At 43.8% G+C, this 17608-nt stretch overlaps 1 long non-coding RNA gene across 1 annotated transcript in view; it reads left to right on the forward strand.

Annotated features, from left to right (window-relative positions):
- LOC141993955 (uncharacterized) overlaps positions 1-17608 on the forward strand; it is a 155950-nt gene that overhangs the window by 104290 nt on the left and 34052 nt on the right. The window lies entirely within an intron of this gene.

The following is a 17608-nucleotide window of genomic DNA, read 5'->3' on the forward strand; positions in this document are numbered from 1 at the left end:
GCCAGTCTGTGTTTCGCGTGGGACGCAGCAGCTAGGTCGGGCAAAAGGGCTCCGAAGGAGACCAAAACTCGCTCCGTCCGCTCAGTGGCCGCCCACCTGGACTCCTCCCCCGTCCAGAGCCGCCCCTGCTCCTGGAGGGGGGTTGAAGAAGTGCCAAGGTGCACGTACACAACTGCCCGGGCACTCGCGTGAGTGCGCCTGCAACTTGCCTTCCCATGCGCTGAATCGGGCGGCGCCTGCCCGCGAAACGCCCGCGCGCCCCACCGCCACCGCCCGGCTGGCACGTGCAGTGCTGCCGCTGACCTTTCCGAGACCTGCCCTGTGCCCGCCGCAGTATTTCTCAGGGACTTCTCACTCAGCTTCCAGAAGTGAGATAGCCCCAAGAGACAGGGCGCTGCTCAGCGCGGTGCCATACAAAGACGCACAATGAGCAGGAGACAACCCCGAGGAGCAAGCACAGCCTGGGCAAAACAGGAACTAACGCCGATGAACCCAACCATCCTTGGAAAGAGTCTCTTGAGAATGGCCCCGTTCCACTTCTAGTGAAACCACACTTATTTTAAGGGTTGGCACCATGTATTGAGAGGAGATCCCCTGGCATGGCCCTTTAATCAGACAGAACTGGTGCCCACTCATTCTGATTTACGTTCTTTACCACCTCCTGGGCTTCATAGGAAGACCCAGCTCAGCCCTGGAGAAGTGTAGCTCCAGTGGGGAAGAAGGAAGGCTGGTGGTCACAGGGGTATATGGGTGTCAGTGGTTGGACTGCACCCCGCGGGGACCAGAAGAATGCACGTCCCATATCAAGGAAGCCCCGCATAACCCAGAGAACGAGAATGAAACGAGCTCTGAACAAAGGAAAACCGAATGTCACAGGAGGAATAGGAGTAAGCGGTCTCACACAGCTTGTGGGGAGGGCGAGATGAGGGAGGGTAAGGGAGACCCAGAGTCCAGGGAAATGCAGCCCTTGCAGGGCCTGACAAGAAAACGGAACCTGAACAACTCGATTTCTTGCAGTTCCTGTGGTGTGGGGAGAAAGGCGTCTCCAAAGGGCCAAAGGAAATTTACGGTGACATGGAGAGGGAGCGCTCACCCGGTGGAAATTGAGACATAATAGAGATAGGGGGCTAGATCCTTTACTTGTTTGTGTTGGCAGAGCTCCATTGAAGTCAATAGAATTATTACAGTTTACACCAGCTGAGGATCTGTCTCAGGGATCCCGCGCAGATTAAAGGAAAGTAGCTCCAGGAGGACAAGAGAAAGGAGCTCTGCAGAGAGGTAAATATTTAACCACCTCCAAGCAGACGGGGTTTGATCCTAGCTTACGTCATCACCTCCAGGACAATTCCTGAGTTAAGACAGCAAAAGAAGGGAGACTGAAATACGGAGCTGAAGTTATTTTATTCCCCAAAACATTAAAGAGGAGAAGGTTTTTTAGTGTGGAAATAATTTTTATTGCCCAGCAAGGCAAGGCCTGCAGTGGTAATTGTTTTATAGCAGAAGACTTCAAACTTCAGACTTGGTAAAGGAAACTGACCTCTCCGAAGAATATAATGAAATATTTGTCTATGGGGGGGGGGCGGGAAATATGCAACAGAAGCTATCACACAGGAGTTCTGAGGCTTTCGTCATGACAAAAAATGTTGCTGGTTTTGTAGGAACTGGAAACTATTTTTCAGCTTTGCGGTTGGATCAGGAAAACGCTGGTGGACTAAGAATGATGGGTCTGTATGGTGGGGATCATTGGGCAAATCGGCCTGCGTTTGCCTGAGGCCTAATGCACGACTTGGACTCAGATTGCCTTCAACACACGCATGGAAGGCAGAGCGGGAAACAAAGTCTGATCGCTGATGTAACAATTCCCGGAGTTTGCGAGCAGCAAGAAGAGGGGGACGTTGAAACTAAATGCCTTAGACACTGGCTAGAAAATCATAACCGTGGGAACTGGTGGCGTCTATGCTTCAAGTCTGAGATAGTTTGGGATGCCATGTGAGCATTTTTCTGCACCGTATGTTCTTAAGGCATTTTCCTGCACCGAAGTCGTTGAACTCTCCTGACGGAGCATGTAATTATGTTGGTTGATTAATATGATTCATTCTAGTTAACACGTCCAGGTCCTACTGTTCCAGCTTTCAGTATGGGTGTCTCCCATTCATTTGGAGAAGAAGGGATAAAGGGTTCCCACCGAAGGAAGGCTTCTTTAGCGACCTGGAAAAGAGACTCACTGAAAATGCAGAGAAAGGGGGAAATATCTTAGCTAGTCCAAGATGTACAATCGATAGAGGGAGAACATAACTCTGGAGAACGTGAAGAAGTGCAACTTCGACCAGACAGGAGGGGTCCTGCAGCATGCAGGGGAGTGTGCCTCCCACTGGAAGAACAGGCTGTGCGAGGGCTGAAGAAATAGAGCAGACACCATCACCAGGAAACGTAGACTGGAAATAGAGCATTTAAAAATGGAGGCGCTGTCACCAGAAGGAGGGATAGAAAGTTTAGCAAGGGATAGAACTCTCCATAACGACTGGAAACGCGCGGCGAACAGCGACACCCTAGGTTGTGGGCGGGATAGTTTACCAAAGGGTGGGGGGAAATATGGAAACCTTTGTTTTCTGGGCCACATTATATTGCACGTACACATTTCACAAATATTCAGCTCTTCTTGAAGGCGGAACGAACACAGAGGAATGACATAGAAAAACTGTTTTGCAAGAACGTTTTTTCATTGGTTCGATCCTAGTCAGGTTTGCAAAATTTAATGGGAGACTCTTCAAGCTGAAAGTTTGCAAGCTGTCTTATCGTAAAAGAGACAATGAGTCCTGGGAAGAAAGGCTTAATTTTTCAATCTCGATCAAAATAAAAAATATATACCGCGCTAATTGGAAAAAGGCCAGGCTCTGGGACACTCCAAATCACATGAGGTGTACATTCTCTCTCTCTCTCTCTCTCTCTCTCTCTCTCAGAGAGAGAGAGAGAGAGAGAGAGAGAGAGGATTTCTCCCCTCTTGAAAAAAAATTGAGTAATCAATTATCAATGATCTGGTTGGCGAAACATACTGAAGTGCTTCCTAACTTTACTTATACCTAAGAGCAGACAGAGAGGTTTGTTTGTAATATATGTATGGAGAGTCTACCATTGAGTCACTTCATGGCTCTCAGTCAAACGGTACGTAGTGCAGGGTAGTTGGAATTCTTTCCAGATATTAGAATTGGAATTTAGAAAATGAACAGGAAAAATAAAACTCCCATGCAACGAATTTACTTTGACCTTTAAAAGGGAGAGAGAGAGAGAGAGACAGAAAGAGGACGAACACTAGGACAAGAAGCATCCTTAGAGAACGAAAAGTTTTCCAGCTAGGAAAGCTATACCGGGAAAGGGGTTGAGGGTGTATAATATCTAGGCTACCACTCCCCAGAGAGATGCAGATCCCAGACGTAGTGAGGGTGTTTAGCTAAAGATAGGTAAACAGCCAAAAATCATGCACAGAAAAAAGTACAAACAAACAAAAAACAATAGTGTGTCACAAAATATCATGAGATGAAGAGGAAGGATTATAAACATGCAATGCATTCTCAGACTGGGTATTTGGTAATCCACAATCTGGCATCAAATAACTAGTTTAGCATCTAACAAAATAAGAATGGGAAAAGCGAAGAAAAATAAGCACGCAAATTACATTTTTCGAAACATTCTTGTGCTGAGCTTCCAGTTAATGTGCTAACTTTGGGTAGCTGGAAACCATGGCCAAGAAAGATGTCATTAACGTGTCAACTAAAAGCTCCTTTTAATACAGCAACTCACAGGTCATAATCTAAATAAAGCCTCTTTATTTGTTTTCCTTTCAGTCCGCAGCTGCAGGAGTAAGCCACACATGGTTTTTGCGAATATAACAACATTCTAGGAGCTGTGAAGTGAGCCTAGCTAGATAAGTGGTCCAATCTCAAGATGATAAACATGCCAAAAGTTCCAAATACTTAAGATATGAACACCATGTGTTTCTTGACCAAGAAAGAGGGATACATTCATAGACAAATTTGCTGACTTTGGATTTATACTTTTGTTGTAAAAGAGACATTACAAACATTTTAAGAAGATGCAGGAAACACCCATTAAAAAGGTCTCTTGCTATTTGGCAAAATTATTGGGCAACATCTGGATTGGTACTTATTTAAAGGAAAACTTCAGTGTAAATTCACCAGATCGTTACTTCTTTAATTACTAATGTGCTGTAGCATGTTCTTGTTCTGTATATCTCTGTGTGTTTATAACTGAAAGTAGCAAATGTTATTTAAGAAATCTCTTCAACTTTTCTATTGTACCTCTGAATGGAAGCTGCCATTTTCCTGCTAACAGACACGAAATAAAAGAAGATGGGGGAAAAGACTTGTTCTGCACTGAGATAATTGGGTACAACCCTGGGTTTGGATTACCACGTTTAGATAAATTCCAGTGCAGTGTAACCTCCCCTAGCTGTACCTGTTATCTGAAACTCCCTGTTGTTTAAAATCGGGTCATGTCCCTAGTGTCGATTATTTACACTGAAAATGAGGTTCATTAGCCAAACCTTGGTTGTCAAAAGCTATTTAATGTCTCCAGTTACATTAATATAGAGTTGAGAATGAAAGAGAGAGAGGTAAGTTTAGCTTTGTTTTAACTTAACTTACATTTGTGTCTTTGGGAATGTCGAGGAATTTCACATGAACGCATGAACTGGCCCCATCCGTCTCTGCAGGGCGCCTCCCATTCCTGCGAAAGACCTCTGTCCCATCACCCTCCTTCAGCTCAGCATGTCAGACTCCACCTCTCCTCAGAGACCAGGTGGAATCGTAGTGCTCTTGGCAGGTGATATCTGGAACAGAGGTCGGGCTGCAGGGGGTAGAATTCTGAGTTGAGGGTAAGTGAGGTTTAGTGCACTCCAAAGTGAGAGGAAGGATGATGTGGGCCAGTGGTCCAGCCTGGTCCGACAGTACCACACTGGAGAAAGGAAGTGGGAGTGCCCAGATTGAAACCCCGCTTTCTTTCAGAGAGAGGCACAGTTTATCTGACTTCGTCTGAAATTCCTGGCCCTGGCTGTAATTTAGCTCAAATCCGCATTCTAAATTCAGTGTTTTTCCTGTTGTCTTCTATATAGAATGAGTTTCTTCCTCCCCTGATTTCCTATTGACTGGCAACAAAATGGCAACTCCCAGGAACTAAGTTTTTACCTGTCTTTTAAAAATAACGACAACAATATTTCCTGCTGTTTTTAAGTAAAGTCAATGAATGCTGGAATTTGGACAGAGCACTGGAGTTCTCCTTTTAAAGAAAACCTGCTAATATGTGAGACTTGTGGCTAGGATATATTTTTCCTGTGCACAGAACACAAAATAGAAACGTTAATTTAAATGGACACTTGACAAAGAAACAAACATATTCACAGGGTAATCTTGCAGTACAATAAAAGGCCAAGGGAAAACTCTCCTGTTAAATGAATAGCTGCATTAGGTCAATACCTTTCCTTGTATCGAATCAAAGATACTTCAAATTATAACAGCGTTCTCCCTAATGTTAAATATATACATTTCGTATGCGTTTTACAGAATATTGCTGCTTTATCAACACAAGAACAGTTACACAGGAGGTGCAGGCAGGAATGCTGATGCAAGATTTGCTACTTGGGTAATTTCTTCAAGGACAATTTCTTTCCAAATAGTGCCTAAGGAGACACAAAATCAGAGTTTAGTGTCTGTCTAGCATAATCTTTTAAACTTCAAAATAAACACAGTCCCATAAATACTATTCTCAAATCGTTCAAGCATTCTGGAAACTTTACAATACAATTATTGCAAAGTACTAAGATCACTACCACTGACCCTTCAACCATACTGCACAAATATTGCCAAATTGAATTCCCCTATTATTTCTCGGAGCCAGCAGACTGCGGGGGCGGGCAGGGGGACGGGAAGAAGAGCTCTTTTTTAAAGTGAAAGAAATTTCAGAAGTCTGTAGGAAAACGGTCTGAAGCTAGATAGATTAGTATTGTCTCTTGTTCAACCTACATGTCTCCTGCAGGTTATTTTTTCTCTAGTACAAATGTAATTTAATAGCTGAGGTTGATATTGTTTCACTTTCAGCTATCTGCTCTATACTCCGGTCTCATTCTACACTAGATGATTACCTATCCTATATGCACAATTTAAAGGGAATTACCTATTACTTCAATTATTTGTTTCTTATCAACTGATGTTACACTACAAGGATTTGCATTGAAAGGACACAAAGAAGGAGCAAGTCATGGCACATTGCCAAATAAAAGAGTAATGTTCTGGTGAATTTAGACTAAATAATTTACTGCTATATAAAAGTGGAAAAGTGGAAGGTGAACCCTTTGACCAATAAATCTCTTCTGCATGTGAAACCCTTATCTTGTCCCCTCCAATATATTCCACACTAGGAAGCCATCATCATTGGCTCTGGTTTGTTATTTGTAAACCTTGATCTTCTGCACTCGGTGTCCTAAATATGGATAATTAGCATCAGTTTATCACGCCTCTGCATATTTTCTCTTCTCTCCAAACATGCATGCTTCTATTGGCTGCCATTCTGTCACAGAAGATTATGGAGACAGATTGCAGAGAATGAATGTGCTAAACGAGATTAGGAAGGAATAGAAATAGCAACTTGGCCAATAAATTCCTCGTGAGAGCCTTATCATACAATTACACGTTGACTTGTTTCACACTCTCCCAGCCTCTTAATCCAACGCCCCCACCAAGAATAAAATTTCACTAATTTCTGAATTACTGCATAGCCTCATGACTTGTCACCGAGAATGGCTGGAAGAAGCAACACGGTCGAAAATAGCACATCAAACTTCCAAAAGGAAAAGAAACGTTCAAGGCAGAAATGGATGGAGGTTTAAACCATTTGTGGGCTTGTTTAGAAGTGTTGGAGCCTCCACCGTTTCACGTGGCAAGACTTCACCACGAAAAACTGGCGCGTTTGCTTTTACCTTCAAACTTTTGTTTTAAAAAAGACACCGAATTGATGCTGCTAAATTGTTTTAAGTTCACGTTTGCTGCGCTGAAATATTACTGCTAAACACCGTACAGACGTGCCAGAGAGCTATTGCAAAACTATTTACTTCTCTTATTAGTTTCTTGAACGTCCCTGAAATTAATGTAGTCAATTAGGAATAGGTTAAGGGTCTAGTAACACTATTGGGACAATACGCCTGTGCAGTTACAAGAAGTAGGTGTCCATTCAGATCTTTGGGAATGATTACAACCAATGAAATGGATGAGATATTTTCAGTGTGGATATTAGAAACCATGACTTATATTATTTAATATTAAAAATCAAATCAACCTACCTATGTAGGTAGGGACAGTGAAAAAAATCTCATTTTTTTAAGAGACTAAAGAAATATTACTCACTCCAGCCTAGAACATGTCTACGTCTTGCATAGTGATGCTACGGTTTGTGGTACTGTTGTTTTAGTTATTTTGGATAAACGGAGGGAGAGAACAAAAAAAAACCCACAGAAGTCCCACAGAGAAGCCCCCAACTCAATGGAACTAAACTAAATACTATTAGATTGTGCCCTACAGGTTGTTTAACTGTTTTAGCAGATTTAAGATTTTGCCAGCTTTCTGTTATTGTAAAATGACTGCTTGAAGGAGACCTTATCTGTATGAATGGAGTTGTTTTTTAAAATAAAAGTGAGTCGATAGCTGCCTTAAAAAGCATGAGTTAAACTATGAAAAAGTAGTGCTAACTGCTTTCAAGTTGACTGGCACCATTTTTGCTGCACGCTATCCCTATGTCAGGAGATGCTGAATACGTTTAATGCAGCAAGAAGTTATATTTTAATTACAAGTGTAGAGTGGATTCAATTAATAATGAAGAAAAGAAAATACGGCTGACTGGGAACTTTTCTTAAAACATCTAATCCCAGTGAAAAAGAATAAAATACTCTATACAATATATTGTATCATAAAACTCTACTGAAAATAAATGATAGTGGAATGAAAGATGCCACCTTTGGAATTTTGGGTAACATGGCATCCTGAACTGCAAAACAGAGCGTACATACCTGCTGGTCAGGCCCCTTACATCAGTGGGGGGCTGAAGGGAGGTACCATCTTACCCTCGGGGATACTATCTGTAGATACTTTTTTATAAGGAAACAATACGTTGAATCATTTAAAAACCTATCCTGCAAATATATATCTAGAACCAGGACAATGGGCGTGTATAGAAACTCCACTCGCAACGTCCCTGGGCCCCTAACACGTGGAATCAAAGAGGGGTTATTTTTTGGATGAGTCTTACACGTTTTATAGCTTTTTAGTGGTTTGTTTGTAATTCACCTTTCTCTGCCTTTCCCACTGATCCTTGCCCATGCTTCCTTTCCCACATTGCAGCATGTCCACGTGCATAATTGTCCATAGCTGAGAGTCACCTTCCTCCATAGCCTTAAAACCGTAACGATGCTGAAAATATTGAGACGATAAGCCTGACCTGGGGTGATACTCAGTGAGGAAGCCGCGATACCTGTGTGTTACAACAGCAGTCTTTGCACTCTGCAATCACATGAAGTGATATTAACACGCACTCCCTCCCCCCCCACACACACACACAAACTTTTTCTTTTCTTTTTTTTTTCTTTTTTTTTTTTTGTATATCCCCTGAATTGGTTAGTTACATCAGGGAGAGGCGTTTGCCATTAATCTGGGAACAAACTGCTAACCTCGGTGACTGGTATTTTAGCTTTTCTTTTCTCACTTTTCTTAGTGTGGGGAAAGCAGTAAAGCTTGTGTGGACTGATTGTGAGGGGCTCCGCTGGAATTTGGCAGCCCAAAGGCTTGGAGAGCAGCCCCATGCTGACTCCTATTCAGCGGGCCAGTTTTCCGCGAGCTTTGGAAGTTTCACTCAGCCGTGCACTCAATGGCTTCACAAAGCTGATTACAAGCTTCAGCGCATTCCTGAAGGAGCCAAAAGCGACGCAGGTGCAAACGAGCCGAGGGAGCCCCTTATCCCGGTGACAGAATGGGACAAGCTGGGAAAGGCTTGGACCACACAAATCCAAGGCTCACCAGGCAGCAGCAAGCCTGCCTTGGGAACCGGGGGTCATTATCCGCTCCATTCAGCGGGGACCCAGAGGCAGCCGCACTTACCAGCACTGGGGACAGCTCCCCGGCCCCTGTGTCCCAGGAGACAGCAGCGGCTCTTCACCGGACACCTCCTCCCAGTTTATGCCAGCCGCCCTCCCTTTAAACTAGCGCATAGCTGCTACCTTGGGTCTATTCCCCAGCCTCCTTCAGTCTCCCAATTGTAACTCAACGTACAATAGCTTTTAGCCCCACAGTACGAAATACCTATGCTTTGTTTGTCTTTAACCCCACACACATGAAATCCTCCTCCCCCTCCTTCCTGATATAAAATATTGCTCTAGGATCTAACTTGAAATCCAGCATGGAAAATGAGCGGATCCTAAATGCCAGCCTCTTGATTGAAGTTCCTGAACACCACATTTTAAAGTGTATCTTTTAATGGGGCATTTCAGGGAGAAATAAGCAGATCCTGCCTCGGTCTCTAGGTAAATCCAATTCCCATATAACCTTACTGCAACTGTCAATATCTAGTCATTGTTTTCCTACACAATGAAAGCAGCCCCCAGTCCCTGTCCTGCCTCCTTCCCGAACGAGTGCGGGGGTGGGAAGGAGTCGAGGAGGGGTCTCTTTCTTGGCTGAAATGGGCGTTGTTGGATTTTATTTGGGGTTACTGGGCGACTCTCCCTCTCCCCCGTTTCTGACTCCCCTTGCTTTTCCCTCAGCCAGGCGAAGAAGCCGCAGTTTACTTTGCGGTGAAATTAATTACGGCCCTTCCCCGCTATCAATTACTGAGAAATCAGCCTTTCCTGCAGAGAGGAGGAATAATCAAGGGGCTTTCAGTCTGGGGAACCTCGGACTTGAGCGTGCACAATGCAGCAAGGGAATTGCAGGACTGCTGGTCACTAGTTTCACATGCAAATAGGACCAGCCTCCACGTTACTAGGATGATTTTATTTTTTTAAGGACTGTATTATTGCGTTGATTTTTAACAAGCCCTCCCTTTTCTTACAGCGAGGGGATCCTTGCTGCTACCTCTTCCTTGGGGCGCATTTCCTCCTGGTTTAGCTGCTGTCCCACCTCCATGTTAATTTCGCCCCAGAGAAATGAAGGCAGACTGGCTGGTAGCTAATATTAAAGCGATCTCCCAGTCCCTGGGCGCTCCCGCTGTCTCCCTTGCCGTGGCCATGCCCCTGCACGATCGTGATCTGCGGCTGGCATGGCAGAGGCATGAAATCCACCCCCCCCCAAGCACCAGCCCATGCCCCCCCCCCTCCAGCTGAAACCCCCAAGTTCTCGTTGTCTTTCCGCTTTGCAGAATGTCGAGGAGGCAGGCAGCGGTGCATTTGCTTGTGTGGAGCGCACCGCCTGCAAGCGGTTGCCTTGGCAGAAAGGTGCAGCTTTCTGATGTTCTTTTGTCTGATAACTAATTCAAGTTAATGCGATCTTTATGTAAAGCTAACAGCGGATAATTGTCTATTTTCTCGCCAACAATCTCCATCACAATCACTTATCTGGAAACCTGCGGTTGTATTAATCGCTATATTCCCCGAGATAAGCGTCTCTCGAATTATCAGTAAACACTAGAGGGAAATTAAACAAACTCCAGAGCCACTTAAGTTTCCTCTGCAGCTTTAACCCCATCCATTGGGGGCGGGAGGGGGGAGAGGGAGGACAGAAAATCTGGGACCTAAATACAGAGCTAGGTCGCAGTAGGTGAGAGGTAGGGAGGGGGTACAGGGGAAATGGGCCTGATTTTGTTTGTTTGTTTTATGTGACTTTTGTGTTTGAGAAATCAGCAGCAACCTCTGTTCGGTGTCTGGGGCTCTGCCTTTTGTAGCATGTGGGACTTTACAGGCAATTCTTGTAAATCAGGTAATTAAGTGTATTAGAAGCTTCAGGGGAAAAAAGAAGCCAGGAGATAATGCACTGAGAGATTAAGAAAAGTTGTATGGCTTTAGTTGGGTTATACCAGGGAGAAAGGAGTTCCTCCTTCTGAAAATCTCCATATTAGCAAATTTTTGGCAATATTTATACTAGAGATTTATTTAAACCTCAGGAGAAAAAGAGCGAGAGAGTGAAACTTCGGTGGGAATATGTTTTACTGCTTAGATCCCATCAGTTCTGTTAGGTGTAAAGAAATTATAGCAAATTGTTCTGGAAACCCCTCAAGGGAAAACATACTCGTATGGCAAAGATTTTGTCTTTTTTGAGATGAAGTCAAAACAGCAGTGTCGAAGGAAATTTATTTTAGGGGTAGGGGAGGGAGAGTGTGGGGGTGGGTTGGGGTGGGGGGGGGGTGTTGGCTTGCTGCAACAAAAAGCCAGCCCCTGACATTTCATTCGGAAGCCTGGGACAGCACAGAGTTTTCAACTCGTGGGGAGGGGAATGCGGTTTAATCCATCCTCTCCTCACTCATGACCCTCGGAGATAACCGCTTTCTGTCTGCCAACTCAGAACACAGCCCCTTCCTTTTCCTGGGAAATAGCGGATTTCAGAGTGAAGCTGTGCGCTGCTTATTAATAATCACCATCACACTTAGTATCTATACAGGGGCTTTGCATGTTCATAGCGCTTTAAAAACACTAATTAATTAATCTTGCCGTTTGGTTATAGAGCAGGCAACAAAGAACTGTAAAGCATGACTTTGTCCTGTGGTTAATTTTTTTAAAATAAACTTTTACATATAAAAGCCTTTAATTAAGCAGCTCTCTTTTTGGCCGCGGGGGCGGGGGGGAGGGGGATGGAGGGGGAATAGATACTTCTGTGATATTTTTATATGTAAAGGCATAATGTTTCCATTAAACAACTGATTAGGTCTTTCTAAATACTAAAACTGCGTGAACTCTGCGGTTGTTTGTTCCTCTTGAGCTGCAGGTTCCCAGGGTAGCTTTTTCTTATGGCATTTGAGAGTCATCCCACTTCATCTCTCACCTGAATCTTGTCATCTCTGCCATCTTGAAGTGATCTGTGAACAATGCAGGTCCCTTGGACAGCCCAAGCTGGTCAATCAGGCAGAACAGACTATGCAAATGGAATGGAAAGGCGAAGCGATGGAGAACACTGGCTCCCATTGTCTTGAGAATTTCAAAGCGAAGCCCAGCTGCAGCAGCGTTGCTGTCTCGGACCTTGGTTGCTACTCTAATGTCATCATTGCAAAACATCAGATTTTGAAAACTATACACTCTGAATGCACGAGCAGCCCTCTGCAGAGATTTCGCTTTTCCATAACACGTTTGTCAGGCGCAAAAACCAAAGGTTGCCTAGGGAAGAGGCAGGGGGAGGAGATTCGAGCACCATTATTTGATTAGATTTATAGTTTCCTCTTATTATTCAATCATATACTATTAGATAACTGTTGTGGATCTGATGCTAAATGTCCTCCCCCTTAGTTTTCTTGCAACGTGCCTCAATTTCCTGTTGCCTCTAGAGTCAAATCAGTTTGTCGGTTATCTTCAACTTAGTTTATATTGTGTTTTAGCAGTTTTTGAGGCGACCTAACTAGCTTGCTCCAGTCTTGTAAACTGCCAGTGAAACATTTCTTAAATCTTTGTTTGAGTTCTTAAAATATATAGAGCGTTGCAGGGTAAAATAGTTAGACTATGTCTCTGCAAGTAATTAATACAGAAACGTAGTTATGTTTTAATGAAGGCTCTGACATTTTTGAGCAACCAGTTTTTAATGATCTTAAATAGCTGTCCCTATTAAATATACATTAAAGCCCTGCTTAAGATCTTCAGTTTCCAGTGTGAGGACCACAGTTAAATTCCTTAGATGCTACATAAAAATAAAACTTCATCTTAGTAGAATGTAACGCTGTTGAATTGTTACTGTGTATTTTTTCAAGGACGAGATCTCTGAACATGTTTCACTTACAATTTCTTTTCCTTTTCTTTTGCCTTTAGATGACTTTTGTGATCACCATGTGGTTAGCTGAGGAAACGCCTCTCTCAAACGCCTTCATGTCAGGAGACTGCACCTAGGAGCATACGTCTATGTAGCCAATGTTTCCCCTCCCCCCGCTTTCTCAGTTATCTTTCAGGAACTAATGCACATATAGATTGATTATATTACATTATTAAATGGTGGAATGTTCACACATTTTAATCCAGACTTTAATTTAGAACAGAGCATGTTTAGTATTTACATGCGAACAGGGAAAAAGTGTCATCTTGATAAAACAACTAATCTTCAGAGAAATCTAATCGTATTTTTTGCAGTAGCATATACATTTCAACTGACCTTTTCTGTGCTATACGTTAACTCTTTTACTGCAAAGGATGTGATCTTTTCATGAACAATACGAGTTCAAGGAAAGGGTTCAGACAAGTCTTAATACTGAAGTTATCTAGGATTAAGGAATTCCTATTAAAAGTCATTTCGTCATTTTCAGAATAAAGTGACTGAGGATCTAAGAAAAAATGGATGGGATTACCGTAAAGAAACGAGGGGAAAAAAAACCCCAAAGCAAATGAGATCATTATATTATAACAGTTGTGACATTTGATCTTCTGGCTGCAAGCTTTTTTTCACTTAGGCGAAGAGAAACCCGTTTCCAATCCTTAGTACACAAAATACAAATTATGGTTTAAAAGGCAACCAGAGAAAAAGTCAACATAAAAGCCCCATTTCATGCAAATAACCAAATGCGGAAAGGGAGCACACAGCCCTCCACTCCTCCAGCCCATGCCCATGTCACTGGTCATGTTTAAATGGAAATTGTGTATGTTGGAAATTCTGCACCGTTTCTCTCAAACAGATTCCCGGGCGAACATCTCTCCAACCCCTTTTCTCCACAGTAAAGCTGACCACTGAAAATATAAGATGTGCAATCTCGGCTTCCAGTTTACTTCCTGAGGATGCCCTGGGTATACCTCAGCTCCTGCTGGCCTTAGCTAACCCGAAATGCAGACAGCCACAGAGCGCCAATGCTGTTCACCGGGGAGGTCAGAGTCTGGGTTCCAGCTCCAGCAGGGATATCTTCACCGCTGTTTTTATCCCGACACCTCAAGCCAGAGGCAGCTGCCTGGGGTGTCTAATTGCTGTGTAGAAAGTCCAGCCGCAGGGTTTGTTTTGCGGTGTAGACATACTCATTAGCCAACAGATAAAGCAATGTTTGCATGGGACCATCACAGGTGCATGGGCCAAATACTCTGCTGGCATAAACCAGCGCATCTCTAACTGGAGCTCTGCCATTTGACCCTAGCAGGGAATTTGGCCTCCTAGCTCACAAGTACGTTGGGCAGAGGGTAATTAGGTTGCAGCAAGTAAAGAGGCCCAGTTGTCCCTCCACTCACATGTTGTCTCTTATCTTGTTGGTCAAGACCCTTCCCCAGGAAGGAAACTCCACTGAAAGGCCCTGCCCAGGAACCTGGCCAGTCACTATAGTCTTTAGTATCCTTTTTTTTAAAACTGGGCCTCGGCCGGCCACCTTTGGTGATGTGCTCCTTTCTGTTTACACCGGAACCCCGAAGCAGATCGGGAGCCCCAGCGCCAGGAGGAAGCATAAAGGTGCCGAAAACTTCCGCCTCCCCCTGCTGAGCGGGTTCCCCTTCCAGAGAGCAGCCGTGCGCTCCCTGGGAGCGAGCCCCGAGGCGTGGCCATGGCGAGCCTGGATCTGTGTCTTCCCGGGGCTGCGGGGAGGGGGATGGAGAAGGAGCGATGCTGGGTCGGGAGCGAACTTAGTCGAACCGGGAGGCTGACAGCTGCGAAGCTGGGTAACAGTCTCCCTTGTCTCATGCACCAATCTTCCCCATCAACTCCCTCCCCAAAGCACACTTTCTCCCCAAGCCTAAAGCCTTTCGGAAAGGAGCCTTGTTGTCACATCCCTGAGCCACCTCCCGCCTGCCCCGGCGCCAGGTGCAGCGCGCTGAACTGGTTTGATCGGGTCCACATTGGCTTGTGCCCTCTTTGCATGCTTGTACAATCTGGAGCGTGCTGCTTTGCCTCCCGCCTTTCATACCACTCAGTGTGACCAGATGCCACGATTTCATAGGGACAGTCCCGATATTTGGGGCGTTGTCTTATATAGGTGCCTATTACCCCCCACCCCCTGTCCCCATTTTTCACCCTTGCGATCCGGTCACCACTCCATGATGTGACTTTGGCACGGGTGGCTTCTGAGTTTCCCAGAGCTCAACCCGTACACCACCGGGGTGGTGGTCACATTGATAGGACGTCCCAAACAAACTTTAGCGAAACCGGTACGCTTTCTCCCCCCACCCCCAGCCCCCGGCGACCATCATCACCCCGAGAGTCTTCTTCAGCTGTTTGCTCTGCATCTGCTCCCAAGCCAATGTTTAAAACACACCCGCTGGACTCTTGCAGAACGCAACTTCGTCTGCGCTCCCAACTTTCCACTTCCGCCCCTTCTCCCCAGCCGCAGCACCCCGGTACATTCAGCCACGGTTATCTCTGCTCCTGCACTGACTGTATGTTTCATGGTTATTATCATCCGAGGCTGTGTAGTGCCATCTGGCACACGCGCACGTGGGGGACGAAAATCATATAGTCAATGAATGGAGCATACAGGGGTATGCTTTTTCTTCCTTCCTATGGAGCGGTGTCTGTTTAAAATTATGCAGAGGAGATAAATGAACAATTCACCCTCGTGACAGACGATCAGAAACACCAATCATGACATTAAAAATCACTGTGGAGAAGCGACGCCAAGAATGGACAAGAAAGTGCTTTCCTCTAAATATTGCCTTGTATTTTCTTCCTTGAATGTCTCCTTTCACCTTATGTCCTCATAAGGAACAAAATTCCTTCAAGATGTTATGCCAGCTCTGTTCCCTCTGGATCTTTATTGATCTTTCAACTAGCCTATTTAATTATGAGGCATATATCTGAAGTAAGTGGCACATATGAAACATCACTCCTCATATACACCAGTTCGTCACATTATGGATCAGGTTGCAGTCCTTGAGACCTTTCTCAGTCTTACTGCTACTGTACAGTGAGCGTAATACAAATGTTTCTACTAGGCTCAGTGCAAGCTAGAAGCCAAAGCATAGCCGCCTTATTTCAAAGCTAGTTTTATAACAGAGAGATATATAATCAAAGCGTCTTTCTTTCATGAGAATGCAAATAGTGTAACATTATCGGAGATGCCTTGTGGAGAAAACCACACAATGTATTGTATTACTTGATTCATTTTCTTTCAATTTTTACTTTAATTCTGCCTAATTACTGTATTGTGATCTAAGTCAGCAATCTTAAATTAACTATCAACGAAACTTTTGAAGAACCCCTACAAGTGCTAGATAATGATGAAATTTAAATTACTACAAGTTATTGTGTAATGTCTACACAGTGGAAAAGCGAACCTGATATTTTCATTTCACTCGCTCAAGTCTCATTAGGTTTTTCTTGCTTCATTTTTCAGCAGACAATTCTCTGCCTTTTCGACGATATTACAAATAGAGAAAACATCTGGGGGCATTTTGTTTTCCGCATTGGAGGAAGACGGTGCCAAACGGAGAATGAAAATATCTCCCATCCCAGCCAGGATTCTGAACTAGGCAGACTTCTTCAGATGGGCAGCTGAATGATACATACATACCCATGTGCATGCACACATATACTGTGATAACGCTCTCTTCTTATCCTGTTGAAACAGACTAGTGGATTTCAGGACAACTCATAACATCTCTGCACCTGGACTTGGGTCTGATCTCAGACATTTTAACTTCAGGATACTCCTGGTTTAGGACCTAATCCAATGCCCATTGAAGTCAATAGAAATATTACTTCCATGGGCTTTGGATCAGGTCTTTACTCCAGTGTCATTTAGATCAGAATCCCATCTCTTCTTCTCTCTATATTTATTCTTCCATGAACTCTGATTAGTTATGGAACAAATTAGAAATGCTCAATTAGGGGGAAAAAAGGTCGAGTTTAATTTATTTATAGCAAATAACGCTGGAAATGTTTAATATAATCAGGGGTTGATTGCAACAATAAAAACTGTAATTTGCTATATGTTTCTGATTACCTCCGGTTCTTTTAGGGTGCACTGGGTTTTATTTGTATGCTCGTTGCTTTATTTTTTGGCTACATTTTTTGGCTACATTGCGGGTTCTATGTAACTAACGAGAGAAAGAAGAATCTATTGTAAAATACAATGTATGACAAATTCATTGCAACAAGTCAAATAATTTAAATAATGGTCTTTCAATAAATGCCAAGAGCTCAATCCCACCCCTCCCTTGATCGAGGCTGCTACGTAACTGGTAAGAAAACGATCGAGGGAGACTTTTTATGCAGTAATCTATGGTGCCTGTTACAGTTGTTAAGCACTTCATTAGAAATTCAGCAAGTCTTACCAAAGGGGATCATAAACAACCGCAATTAAAAACTCAGATCTCTCTCGTCTTTGTACGGTGACGTGTATAGAAAAATATGTTTATTTTTTTTGTGTGTGATGACTCATTAGCTCTAATTAAACTTTACTTTAAATGTGGAAGCTAAACTGAAAAGCAAAAGAAACGTAGCTGTTTACTGTCAGATGTTGCTGT

Source organism: Natator depressus, chromosome 1 (genome assembly GCF_965152275.1).
Source record: "Natator depressus isolate rNatDep1 chromosome 1, rNatDep2.hap1, whole genome shotgun sequence".
Lineage (NCBI taxonomy): Eukaryota > Metazoa > Chordata > Testudines > Cheloniidae > Natator > Natator depressus.